At 46.5% G+C, this 14,037-nt stretch overlaps 1 protein-coding gene across 11 annotated transcripts in view; it reads left to right on the forward strand.

Annotated features, from left to right (window-relative positions):
• The window catches only part of LOC143997731 (uncharacterized), a 253,375-nt gene that overhangs the window by 34,794 nt on the left and 204,544 nt on the right, over positions 1–14,037 (forward strand). Inside the window, exon 4 of one of the 11 annotated variants that reach the window (XR_013277728.1) lies at positions 2,499–2,517. The exons of the other annotated variants lie outside the window; for them this stretch is intronic. The gene's annotated coding sequence lies outside the window, so the exon portion shown is untranslated. Of the gene's footprint in view, positions 1–2,498; positions 2,518–14,037 lie in introns of those variants that run through there. 11 annotated transcript variants of the gene reach the window in all.

Consider the following 14,037-nt stretch of genomic DNA (forward strand, 5'->3'; position numbering starts at 1 on the left):
TAATTTGGATAGAGTACCCCCTAAATTTAGGGATCTGGCCTGGTTGTGCTTCCATGGGAGGCTCTATGTTCGGGGCAACTTGAAATTCCGCAGTGGGGTGGATCGTAGCTGTCCTCGGGAGGAGTGTTCAGGTGAGGAGGAGACTATGGACCATTTTCTGCTTCATTGCCCCTTTAACATAGAGGTGTACAAACAGGTGGTGTGGGCCCTCGGTGTCCCTTTCCTCTCCAGGCTGGGTTATGCTGAGTGGGCGTACGGAGCATTCAATACTGGTGGGGTATTTTGTTTGGATACACTTTTTCTAGTTAGCCTAGTAGTCCGTTATTTCACCTGGAACGCACGGTGTCAGGTCAGCATTCGGCGTAAAATCCTTCCTGTTGAGGTGGTGGTGTATGACATTCTGCATGAGGTGGAGAAGATTCGGGGGCTTGAGAGGGACAAGCGGAGTCGGGGGGCTTGGTTGAAGGCGTGGAGGGGTTTCAAGCCTCCCTGACTGCCAGGAGTCTCTTTCCCGGGTGTGGCTGTCTGTCTCTTATCACCCTAGATTTTTTCATTTATGATTCATTTTTGATAAATGGCTGCGTACATAGGTGATGGGTTGTGCCTCTTAGGCCCTCTCTGCTGCTTTATGTAAATAGTTTTCATGTTTTGCTAATGGACTATGTATATATTGTATATATTCTGAACGTTGATGTGTATTCCTTTGTTTTTCTGTTGACGTTTTATAATATGTTTTTGTTTTTTACTTTTGTATAAAATTGGTCGCTTGATTCTTTTTAATAAAAGATCAATAGTGCTCCATCATTGGTGTCAGTGGGAGGAATAGTGCCCCTTCATTGGTGTCAGTGAGAGGAATAGTGCCCCACCATTGGTGTCAGTGGGAGGAATAGTGCCCCATCATTGGTGTCAGTGGGAGGAATAGTGCCCCATCATTGGTGTAAGTGGGAGGAATAGTGCCCCATCATTGGTGTCAGTGGGAGGAATAGTGCCCCATCATTGGTGTCAGTGGGAGGAATAGTGCCCCATCATTGGTGTAAGTGGGAGGAATAGTGCCCCATCATTGGTGTCAGTGGGAGGAATAGTGCCCCATCATTGGTGTCAGTGGGAGGAATAGTGCCCCATCATTGGTGTCAGTGGGAGGAATAGTGCCCCATCATTGGTGTCAGTGGGAGGAATAGTGCACCATCATTGGTGTCAGTGGGAGGAATAGTGCCCCATCATTGGTGTCAGTGGGAGGAATAGTGCCCCATCATTGGTGCCAGTGGGAGGAATAGTACCCCATCATTGGTGCCAGTGGGAGGAATAGTGCCCCATCATTGGTATCAGTGGAAGGAATAGTGCCCCATCATTGGTGCCAGTGGGAGGAATAGTACCCCATCATTGGTGCCAGTGGGAGGAATAGTGCCCCATCATTGGTGTCGGGGGAAGGAATCGTGATATATATGTATACTGTGCATTTTGTGATTTTGGTTTATGTTGCTGGTGTCTGAGGAAGGATCCTATATAGAGCCTGAGAACCATTGACAGCTGCTGGGAAACTGTCATTTTCATGCCTTAATGAACAATCCGATATTGAACTCCTTGTGATAAGGGGTAGGGCTACACCGATACCTTTTTTTTTTTTTTTTTTGTACTGATACTTCCGGTCAAGTGCTCGCTGATACTTTGCAGCGTGAATTGCAAAATGAATGGTCGCAAATCGCACTGCAGAGAATTGCATGTAGTTTGAATAGGAATGAGGTGCGATTCTCGTCCGAATCACATACAGTTTCCCGCACCGCTCCGGTGTGACCCCAGACTTGTTATAGAGTCCCCCCGAGCTCGCACAGAGAAGCGAACACATACGTACTTCGCTGCCACATATGTTAACGGTGTTCAGATCACACATGTGAGGTATCACCGCAAATGTTAGACCTCCTTATAACACTAAACGGGGAACCTGTAAAAAATAGTTTAATAGTTAAAGCGTTGCCTATGTAGATTTTTAAATACTGAAGTTTATCGCAAATTCCACGAGCGTGCGCAATTTTGAAGCATGACATGTCGGGTATCTGCTCAGCGTAACATCATCTTTCACATTATACAAAACAATTGGGCTAACTTTAGTGTTTTTTTTGTTTTGTTTTTTTAATTAATTAAACAGTTTTTTCCAAAATAAACGTGTTTGAAAAATTGCTGCGCAAATCCCGCGTCACATAAAAAGTTGCAGTGACCGCCATTTTATTTTCTAGGGTCTTTGCTAAAAAAACAAAAAACAAAATACATATATAATGTTTGGGGGTTCTGAGTAATTTTCAACCAAAAAAATCATGATTTTTACATATAGGAGCGAAGTGTCAGAATTGGCCCGGATGGGACTTATTTGTCATTTTATGTGATTTTTATGATTGGATAGCTCACATTGCATTGTCCTTTCCTTTAGGGCCACTTCACACCGCATGCAGTCCAGTGCGTTTTAAAAAAAAACAAAACATTTTTTTATTTTTATTTCTTTTTAGCCGATCCAACCCGATCCCCCACTGAACTGTGTGTAAGCGCGTGCAGAGGACACAGCCGACAACGGAAGCCCCATAGTGACTCTATAGGTGACGTCACTTTCCCAATCATTTCCCAGCCGTTGTTGGCTGTGTCCTCTGCAGAGCTTCTGCCGATGACCGGATCGGCTTCTAAAAAGGTGTGTATAGTTATTTATTTTTTATAGGGCTAGATGGGTTAGTGTTAGATGTGGGTGTCTGTAGATGCAGGGATTTTAGTGTTAGGCTGGACTTCTATTTTAAGCAAACCTTTGTCGTTTTTTCATCTTTCTATTTCCATTAAATCTTCTGTCCTTGTTGTTCTAACTTTCGATGGTAAAATCCCTTATACAGCCCACTTTCTGTTTCTTGTCTGGTCATTAGTCTAGGCTTATGATCTCTCTCTCTCTCTCTCTCTCTCTCTCTCTCTCTCTCTCTCTCTCTCTCTCTCTCTCTCTCTCTCTCTCTCTCTCTCTCTCTCTCTCTCTCCCCTCCTAAGAGTTTGCCAGGGAAGGGGGTGAGTAATAAGAGGGCAAAGATGTTTTTAATACAAATTATTTGAGCAGAGTGTAAAGAATTCATAAAAAAAAATAAAGCAGAGGTCTGAGAGATGATTGGTGGGAAGGGAGACACAACCCCCCACCGGTTATACACAGGAACAGGATGAGTGAGTATGTTTATAGTAAATAATAAATTGCTGCTAGACCTGAAAAAGTGTATACAGTGTACTTGGGCCCCTTTCACGCAGGGGCGGTGCGGGCGTCGGTGGTAAAGCGTCGTTTTAGCGGCGGTATTCAGCTGCTAGTGAGGTGGTTTCAACCCCCGCTAACAGCCGAAAAAGGGTTAAAACCATCCGCTGCAGCGCCGCTATGCTGGCGGTATAGCCGTGTTGCCCCATTGATTTCAATGGGTAGGAGCGGTGAATACACCAATCCTTCACCGCTCCAAAGACGCTGCTAGCAGGACTTTTTTTCACTGTCCTGCTAGTGCACAGCTCTAGTATGAAAGCCCCTCTGGCTTTAACACTGATGTGAAAGGGGCCGTTTTTTTTCAGGTGCTATACAGGCGCTATTTTCAGGGCTGTAGTGCCTGAAAACCGCCTCTTTGTGATAGGGGCTTTAAAGTGGGTATGATATAAAGAGTGATCAGCGCAACTTATTAACAGCTGTGTATATCTTAAAATAAATGTGTAAATATTGCTCTGTGAATATTACTGTGTAACCAAATAGCTATGTGCGTAAACACAGTATCATTGTTTATTGAAGCTGCATATTTACCCATACAGGGTTACTAGTATATCATTGTTTATTGAAGCTGCACATAGTTATTTGGTTATACAGTAATATTCACAGAGCAATATTTACACATTCATTTTAAGATATGCACAGCTGTTAATAAGTTGCGCTGATCACTCTTTATATCAATTGGTAGTGACAGGTACTCCCTTTTAAAAAAAAAAAAAAATTGGGGTCTATTAGACCCTAGATCTCTCCTCTGCCCTCAAAGCATCTGACCACACCAAGATCGGTGTGTTAAAATGCTTTCCCAATTTCCCAGTGATGCTGTTTATATCTAGCAAAGTCATCAAATGCTCATAGCTTCCGGTTTCGTAGGCCATAGAGATGATTGGAACCGTTTTGGTCTCTGATCAGCTGTATGGTCAGCTGGCGGAAACCACCGGCAGCATTCTCAGGTTCCCTGTTGGGACAGGAGAGCCAGAGAAAACAATGGAAGACGGTGGGGGGGGGGGGGGGGGGTGACAATCCCTCCCACTGCTTGTAAAAGCAGTCTAGAGGCTAATTAGCTGCTAGGATTACTTTTACATGAAAGCTGACTGCTGGCTGAAAGAAAGGCGATACCAGGATGATCATTCTGGTATAACCACTCAAAGTCCAGCAACATACCAGGACGTTGCTGGTCCTTGTTGGGCATATTTAGCCTGTGGGCTGAACGAAAAAGAAGGATTGATCGGTGGGTATGCCCACCATTAGAATACCTCCCTTCATCCACCCACTTCTAATGATGGGCATACATGCACCAATTTGTTTTTAACTGTGGAGGTGAAATCACCTCCTACAGCGCTGGAGTCACGGCTTTATGTATCGTGGGAGCAAACGCAGTTGCTGTCAAGATAAATAAATCTGCACTGCATCTGAATGGCGTACCTGCTAAGCAAATGATGGTTAACAATAAAACGCAATAAAACATTGCAGAATAGACTACAGTAAATAAAGCGAACAATAGAGAGAGAAAACAATAAAACAACAACAATTTTTATTTTTTTTAATTTTTATTTTTTTTTACTTTATTTTTTAACACCTTTTTATTTGTAACTGTAACGGTTTGGTTCCAGGTTCAAAATGCGATGGCATCTTGGGAGACCCTGTGAAAGTGTGCCCAGTCTGTGCAGTGCTGTACCCTATGCTAATACTCCACTAGTGTTTGGTAGCGTTCAAAACATTCACCAGTGCAAATACCAGAATTGTCTGGACAGGAGGGACAATAATAGTGGGTGTCACGCCTATATCCGCTCTTTCTGCAGACACAACATTTTCTTTGGGGGGCTCGTTGGGTAGGGGTACTTTGGAGGATATATGGAAAATGCCTCTCATGCAGCCGGCTTACTGCATTTGGATTGGGAAGGTGAGGTGAAGCACCGTCTGGAAGCAGAAGGGCTCTGACGATCTCTTCCTGGAATTTAAGGAAGGATCCAGTCCACCCTGAAGCTCTGTATAGCACATGAGCGTTCAGCAAAGCCAATTGAAATAAGTATAGAGACACTTTTTTGTACCAGCGTCTGGTCTTACGGGCAACTAGGTACGGTGCCATGTTTTGGTTATATTCGTGGACACAGAGGGGTTTCTCCACAACACCAGTTGCCGTAGGAATTTGGACCGTCGTGTCTGTGTGAAGGAAGGACAGAATCAAATCATTCTTATTATCCTTCCACTTCATAGCGAGCAAGTTATTACACTTCAAGCAGGCTCTCTCCCCCAGCCTAAGATGGGAATCTACAAGCCGCTGGGGTAAGCCCCGGTGATTAGATCGCATGGTGCCACATGCGCCAATCTGATGATCAAACAAGTGAATAAAAAGTGGCACGCTTGTCTAATAATTGTCCACGTACAAGTGGTACCCCTTTCCAAATAAGGGTGACACCAAGTCCCACACAATCTTGCCAGCGCTCCCTATGTAGTCTGGGCAGTTCTCCGACTCTACGTGACTATCTTTTCCCTCGTAAGCCATAAAACTACATGTATAGCCTGTGGCCCTGTCACAGAGCTTATACATCTTGATCCCGTATCTGGCATGTTTGCTGGGAAGATACTGTTTGAATGACAAGCGGCCAGAAAATGTAATCAGGGACTCAACGCAGACAACTTGATGGGGAGTAAACAAGTCTGCAAAACGTTAGTTGAAGTGGTTTACGAGGGGCTGAATTTTGTAGCGCCGACCGTATCCAGGGTCTCCACAAGGACGGCAGAGTTCATGGTTGTTGAAGTGCATGAACCACAAGATCTGCTCGTATCATGCCCTGGCCATGGAGGCAGAGAACACGGGCATATGGTGAATTGGGTCAGTGGACCAATATGACTGCAACATACTCATTTTAACTATGCCCATGTCGAGGGATAGGCCCAGAAAAGGTCTTAAATTTGGAAAACGTAATTGGTTTCCAATCTCTGGCAAGGGAGGACTGGGGATTGGCGGCAATGAATTGACCAGCCTACAAATTACTTTTGTCCACAATAGATCTATAGAGATCTTCCATGAAAAACAGTGAATAAAAATCAAGTGACGTAAAATAAACTGTTTGGACCTGAATTTCGGTTGGCCAGTGAATGGGGGAAGTACAGGTGCTGCAGAAGTGGTGGGCTTCCAATTAGGATTGGCAAATGCAGCAGGAAGGACACTATGGGCTCGACGGGCCTGTCTTTGTCTTCTTCTTGGTGCCAGCGGGACACTACTTGTGCTAGCCAGCTTGCACTTATGGGACTCGCCACGTGACCACGTGATACTGCAGTGCTGGATGTACAACCAGGGTGTACTAGGCCGCTGGTGCTTGCCAGTTCACCAGAAGGAATAGCGGCGCTGCTCCATACGAGAGCCCTGCGGTTCTTGCACCTCAAAAACAGTAGAAGAAGATCGTGGGTCTGGTATGCCTGACCTTGGCAGGGACCACAACTCCGTCATCAGAGCGATCTGTCATGGAGCCGCTGTGGTCTACAGGATCGTATTCTGAGCCTGAATCTGACGGATGAGTGACCTCCTCTTCACCATCTGTCATGCTCAGAAACGTGTAGGCCTCTTCACTAGTGCACCTTCGATTTTTCATTTTGGGCTCTAAATTTAGTGGTACACTAGTGAGACTCACAGGTGAAAAAGCTCCTGACCGTTAGCGACTGTATCAAAACGCTACTGTTTGGCCCTTGTGTGGGCTGATCTTGTTTGTTATAAAAACAAAAACCTGAATAACAATGAATTTTCAAAAAAAAAAAAAAAACTGTTAGCGATCGCAGGGATCAGGCCTGACTCTGCAAACGCTGCAGTTATATCTGTTTAGTGTTTTGTAAGTGACAGTGATCGATCGATTGATACTGCACTTGGGTGGGCTGGGCTGGGTGAAGGGGCAAAACGCAGGTGCTTGCAGGTATCTGGGCTGATACTGCTAACAATGCGTTTTTGGGAACCCTAATCTGTTGGGGACGCTAGTATAGATCTGATCAGATATCGATCCATTCAGATACTATACCACTAAGGGAGGTGTATGCTGTGTGCATGGGTGTTAGCGGTACTGGCACTAACCTGATGCTGCCTGGGCAGACGCAGACCCTAAAACCTAACTTATATCACCCACCGGGTGTTCAGGGGGTTAACGGTAATAAACGGCGGGTGCCCTGACACTATAAAAAACAAACTAACTAACATCACCCATAACAGTTATACGGTGATCACTGGTGAAAGGGTTAACTAGGGTTGCAATCAAGGGGTTAAAACCTTAACTAGGTAGTATATGGGGGTCTGACGCTATAAAAAGCTGACAGTGAACCTAAATACTTACCTTATTAGTGCCATCTGTGACACTAATACAGCGATCAGAAAAACGATCGCTTTGCGACACTGGCGATGGGGGGGGGGGGTGATTACGGGGTTAAACCTTTGTTAGGGGGGTACCCTAGACCTAAAGGGGGCTAACCCTAACTACCCTACCATTTATAACAGTCATAATACACCAATGCATTAATCATTAAAGTGGTTGTAAACCCTTACAAACCACTTTGACATAGAAGGTAAGCCTAGATTAACCACTTTCAGACCGGACCATTTTGCTGGTAAATGACCAGAGGTCTTTTTACACTTTGGCACTGCGCTGCTTTAACTGGTAATTGCGCGGTCATGCAATGTTGTACCCAAACGAAATTTGCGTCCTTTTCTTCCCACAAATAGAGCTTTCTTTTAAAGGTATTTGACTGACTCTGCGATTTTTATTTTTTGTGATATAAACGTAAAAAGACCGCAAATTTTGAAAAAAAATTATATTTTCTACTTTTTGTTATTAGAAAAATCCAATAAACTCAATTTTAGTCATACATTTAGGCCAAAATGTATTCAGCCACATGTCTTTGGTAAAAAAAAGTCAATAACTGTATATTTCTTGGTTTGCGCAAAAGTTGTCACATCTACAAACTAAGGTACGTTTTCTGGAATTTACGCAGCTTTTAGTTTACGACTGCCTATCTCATTTCTTGAGGTGCTAAAATGGCAGGGCAGTACAAAACCCCCCCAAATGACCCCATTTTGGAAAGTAGACCCCCTAAGGAAATTGATAAGTGGCATGTTGAGCCCATTGAATATTTTTTATTTTTTTGCCTCAAGCGATTGAATAATGACAAAAAATTTTTTTTTTTTTTTTTTTTTACACAAAGTTGTCATTAAATGATATATTGCTCACACATGCTATGGGCATATGTGAAATGACACCCCAAAATAAATTCTGCTGCTTCTCCTGAGTACGGGGATACCACATATGTGGGACTTTTTGGGAGCCTAGCCGCGTACGGGGCCCCGAAAACCAAGCACCGCCATCAGGCTTTCTAAGGGCGTAATTTTTTGATTTCACTTCTCACTACCTATTACAGTTTTGAAGGCCATAAAATGCCAAGATGGCACAAAACCCCCACAAATGACCCCATTTTAGAAAGTAGACACCCCAAGCTATTTGCTGAGAGGCATGTTGAGTCCATGGAATATTTTATATTTTGCCACAAGTTGCGGGAAAATTACAAACTTTTTTTTTTTTTACACAAAGTTGTCACTAAATGATATATTGCTCACGCATGCCATGGGCATATGTGAAATGACACCCCAAAATAAATTCTGCTGCTTCTCCTGAATATGGGGATACCACATATGTGGGACTTTTTGGGAGCCTAGCCGTGTACGGGGCCCCGAGAACCAAGCACCGCCTTCAGGCTTTCTAAGGGCGTTACAGTTTTGAAGGCCATAAAATGCCAAGATGGCACAAACCCCCCCAAATGACCCCATTTTGGAAAGTAGACACCCCTAAATTTACGGGTACACTAGTGAGACTAGGTAATAAATGGCGGGTGCCCTGAAACTATAAAAAAATAACTAACCAACCAGCGTCACCTGTAACAGTTATATGGTGATCACTGGTGAAAGGGTTAACTAGGGGGCAATCAGGGGGCTTTATGCGGTAGTATATGGGGGTCCCTGGCGCTATAAAAAGCTGCGGCGAACCTAAATACCTACCTGCCTAACTAGCGTCACCTGTGACACTAATACAGCGATCAGAAAAATGATCGCTTATTAGGCTGGGTTCACACTGGAGTGAAGCGGGAACGACACGAATCCGCGGCGGGTTCCCGCATCGCATGCCTCCCGGCGGCAGTTCACACTGCCCTATGCGAACTGCTAGGAGTGTCAGTGAAATGTTAATGACACCCCCAGATCAGTTCGCATATCGCAGTGCGATCTGCAAACTCGGATCGCATGGTGTGAACACCCATGCGATCCGATTCTGCTGCGGACCAAAAAAAGGGTCCCGTGCGAATTTGCGGCGGGTGCGGCGAATGGCTGAACTCGGATCGCAGAGATGGGATGTGATTTGCACTGCAGTGCGGTGCGAATCACATCCGTTCTCATAAACCGCTGCAATGTGAACCCAGCCTTAGTGACAACGGCGACGGGGGGTGATCACGGGGTTAAACCTTTATTGGGGGGGTTAGGGGGGTACATTAGAACTAAAGGGGGCTAACCCTAACTGCCCTAACAGTTATTACAGTCACAAATGACACCAATGCAAAAAAAAAAAAAAAATGCATTGGTGTCACTGTGACTGGGGGGGCAGGGGTAATTGGGGGGGGTGATCGGGGGGTAAAGGGGGGTGTGAGTGTGCCTGGCATGTTCTACTGTGTAGTGTAGTGTTTGTGCAACTCACCGATGCTCTCCCCTCGGTGCCGGAACGAAAAATACCGACACGGAGGAGAGATTACATCACTTCATCTCCGTCCTGTGTTTACATTACAGGAGAGGAAGTGATGCAATGCTTCACTCCCATTCGTCAGGAGCGATCGCGAGGGGGTGGCCATGAATGAATGGCCGCCCCCTCATCACCGATCGCTCCTGCACGGATACCGACTGCCGCTGGCACCGATCGGGCCCCCGACCCACGGGAAGGCAGGGACGTACATGTACGCCCATATGCCTGCCCGTGCCATGCTGTCGACGTACATCGTCGTGCGGCGGTCGGGAAGTGGTTAAGGCTTACCTGTAGGTCCAAGAAATATCTCCTAAACCTATACGGTTTAGGAGCTATGTACAAAAAGACAGCCACCGCTGTCTAGGGTGCATGCGCCGTACACAGCGTTGCGCAGGCGCACTGGGCAGGCCGCAGATTGCAGCGATATGCCGCTCGTGTCGACTCCCGTGCGCATGCGTGACGTCATCGTGGCTCCGGCGAATCACAGCGCTGGAGCAGCAAGACCCGGAAGTCGCTCCGGGATACATGGCAGCGGCGAGGAGGAAGACGGAGGACCACTTCGGGGGCTTCGTTCTCAGGTAAGTTATTCATAATGAGCTAGTATGCTATGCATACTAGCTCATTATGCCTTTGCCTTACAGGGTGTGTTTTTTTATTTATTTTTTGCCTTTACTTCCTCTTTAACCACCTCGCGCCCGCCCTATAGCCGAATGACGGCCGTAGAGCAGGCGCGTTCGTCCGGGTGGTCGTCCCTGGACGTCCTATTGTTTACTTCCGAAATGCGTGCCGCCGCGGGCGCGCATCGCGGAAGTTCTGTGTTCGCCGTGTCCCCCGGGGACAGGCAAACACAGATCGCTGTAAACGGCCAATCACAGCGGCCGTTTACAGCGTGATCGGCGTGTCCAATGGGAGATGATCTCATATGTAAACATATGAGATCATCTCTCAGCGCCGCTTTCCCTCCTCACACAGAGTGTAAAAGGGGAGAGATGAACGGCTGCAGCGTCAGCCGTTCTGCTGCGCTTTGTAAAAAAAAAAAGTAAAAAAAAAAGTGCCATCCTCCCCCAGCAGTGCCATCCGCCCCAGTGCTACCTGCCCCCAGTGCCATCCACCCCAGTGCTACCTGCCCCCAGTGCTACCTGCCCCCAGTGCTACCTGCCCCCAGTGCCACCTGTTGTCAGTGCCATTTGTCACCAGTGCCATCTGTCATCAGTGCCACGTGTCATCAGTACCACATAGTGCCATCTGTCATCAGTGCCACGTATCAGTGCCACGTATCAGTGCCATTTGTCATCAGTGCCACCTGTCAGTGTCACGTGCCATCTGTTGTCAGTGTCACGTGTCATCAATGCCACTTATCAGTGCCATCTGTCATTAGTGTCATCTGTCATCGGTAGCACGTATTAGTGCCACGTATTAGTGCCATCTGTCATCAGTGCCACGTGTCTTCAGTGCCACGTATTAGTGCCAAGTGTCATCAGTGCCACATATTAGTGCCATCTGTCATCATTGCCACGTATCAGTGCCATCTGTCATCAGTGACACGTGTCATTGTCCTGGTGCTTCAAAAGTGTAATAAATAGTCAACAAGTTAGATGTGTAATTTATGTTCCTAGAACACGTGATGGCGCTCCCTGCATGTTGGGCCTCTCTATGTGGCCAGGCTGTGAAAAAGTCCCACACATGTGGTATTGTAATACTCAGGAAGAGTAGCAGAATTTTTTGGGGGGTGTCATTTGTGGTATACATATGCCATGTGAGAGAAATAACCTATTATAATGACAATTTTGTGGAGAAAAAAAAATGAAAAATCTTAATTTTGCAAAGAATTGCGGGAAAAATATGACAACATCAAAAAGCTCACCATGCCTCTTACTAAATACCTTGGAATGTCTACTTTCCAAAAAGGGGTCATTTGGGGGGTATTTGTACTTTCCTGACTTGTTCAGGTCACAAGAAGCGAGATAGGCCACCAGTACATCAGATGTGATCAATTTTGTGCGATTCGCACCACAGCTTGTAGACTCTCTAACTTTCACAAAGACCAAATAATATCCACTAATTTGGGTTATTTTTACCAAAGATATGTAGCAGTATAAATTGTGGCCAAAATTTATGAAAAAAAAATTATAATTTGCATAATTCTGTCACAGAAACCAATAAATATGCGTTTTTTTTCAAAATTTTCGGTCTTTTTTCATTTATAGCGCAAAAAATAAAAACCCCAGAGGTGATCAAATACCACCAAAAGAAAGCTCTATTTGTGGGAAAAAAAGGACACAAAATTCATTTGGGTACAGTGTTGCATGACTGAGTAATTGTCATTCAAAGTGTGAGAGCACCAAAAGCTGAAAATTGGCCTGGGCAGGAGGGGGGTTTAAGTGCCCAGTAAGCAAGTGGTTAAAAACAAAAAAACTGCTATTGTCGTCACTGTGACGGGGGGTGATTGGGGGGTGAAAAATGTGCCTGCTTGTTCTACTGTAAGTGTAGCGTTGGTGCAACTCACTCGGATGTCTTCTCTCCTCGGGAGCCGGTGTGGTAAAATTTCATGCGACCCGTGAATTTCGCTCACCCCGTCACTTCCGGTGAGGCTCCGTCACTCTAACAGCTGACGGCGGGCCTTTACTGCACATGCGCCAAGTCCGTGATCTGAACGGCGCATGCGCAAGATCGTAAGTTTAGCGGTGGTTAAAAATTATAGACACAGAAATGCTGGTGGGCGGGCGGAGCTGAACAGATGCTCAGGATGTCAGCAGCAGCCCCGCCCACCCTAATAACATGCCTCTGAATCTTAAGTGGTGGTGAAAAATCATACTCAAGTGGGCGGAGACTTGCGGGTGGGTGGGCGGAGCTAATGATGGCTTTATTATATCATCGGCAGCACCAATATGTATATTATTTATTAAAGCTGAACAATAAGCAGTGTATTTATTAAAGCTGAACAATTAGCAGTGTATTTATTAAATCTGAACAATAAGCAGTGTATTTATTAAAGCTGAACAATAAGCAGTGTATTTATTAGGCTGCTTTCACACTGGGGCTGTGAGGGCGTCGGCGGTAAAGCACCGCTATTTTTAGCGGCGCTTTACCGTCGTTTTAGCGGCGGTCTGCGGGCGCTAGCGGGGTGGTTATAACCCCCGCTAGCGGCCGAAAAAAGGGTTAAAACCACCCGCAAAGCGCCGCTGCAGCGGCGCTTTGCCGGCGGTATTGCCGCGCTGTCCCATTGATTTCAATGGGTAGGAGCGGTTTAGGAGCGGTGAATACACCGCTCCTTCACCGCTCCAAAGATGTGGCTAGCAGGACTTTTTTCACTGTCCTGCCAGCGCACCGCTTCAGTGTGAAAGCCGAGTGACAGGGGCCGGTTTTTTTCAGGCGCTACACAGGCGCTATTTTTAGCGCTGTAACGCCTGAAAACCGCCCCAGTGTGAAAGGGGCCTTAAAGCTGAAGAATATGGGCACAATATTGGGGACAGTGTGTGCGTTTGGGGACAGTGGCTGCATTTGGGCACAGTGGCTGCGTTTGGGGCACAATGTCTGCGTTTGGGGACAGTGTGTGCGACAGTGTCTGTATTTGGGCACAGTGGCTGCATTTGGAATGATCACAGTCAATTGCGTGGTAAACGGCCAATGGCTGTTTACCAGCATCAGTGGCGAGCAGTGTTCCCGGGAACACGCCACCACCAACGTGCTCGCGCAGAGCGCGCCCGCGATTGCCGTGGAGATGTGGGGCGGCCACCAACGTACACGCGCAGAGCGCGCCCGCGATCACCATGGAGAGGTGGGGCGGCCACCAACGTACATGCGCAGAGCGCGCCCGCGGTCGCCGTGGAGGGGTGGGGCGGAACCATCTGTGATCACGCGGTAAACAGCCTCATGGCTGCAATGGGGCCTAGTCCTCATGTGATCGGGACCAAGGCCTGATGTGATGGGGGGTCTTCTGATGTGATGGGGGTCCTGTGATGTAATGGGGCCTAGTCCTCATGTGATGGGGACCAAGGCCTGATGTTATGGGGGGTCTTC

This window comes from Lithobates pipiens, unplaced genomic scaffold (genome assembly GCF_037356315.1).
Source record: "Lithobates pipiens isolate NorthernLeopardFrog02 unplaced genomic scaffold, aLitPip1_a1.2 Scaffold_19, whole genome shotgun sequence".
Taxonomy (NCBI): domain Eukaryota; kingdom Metazoa; phylum Chordata; class Amphibia; order Anura; family Ranidae; genus Lithobates; species Lithobates pipiens.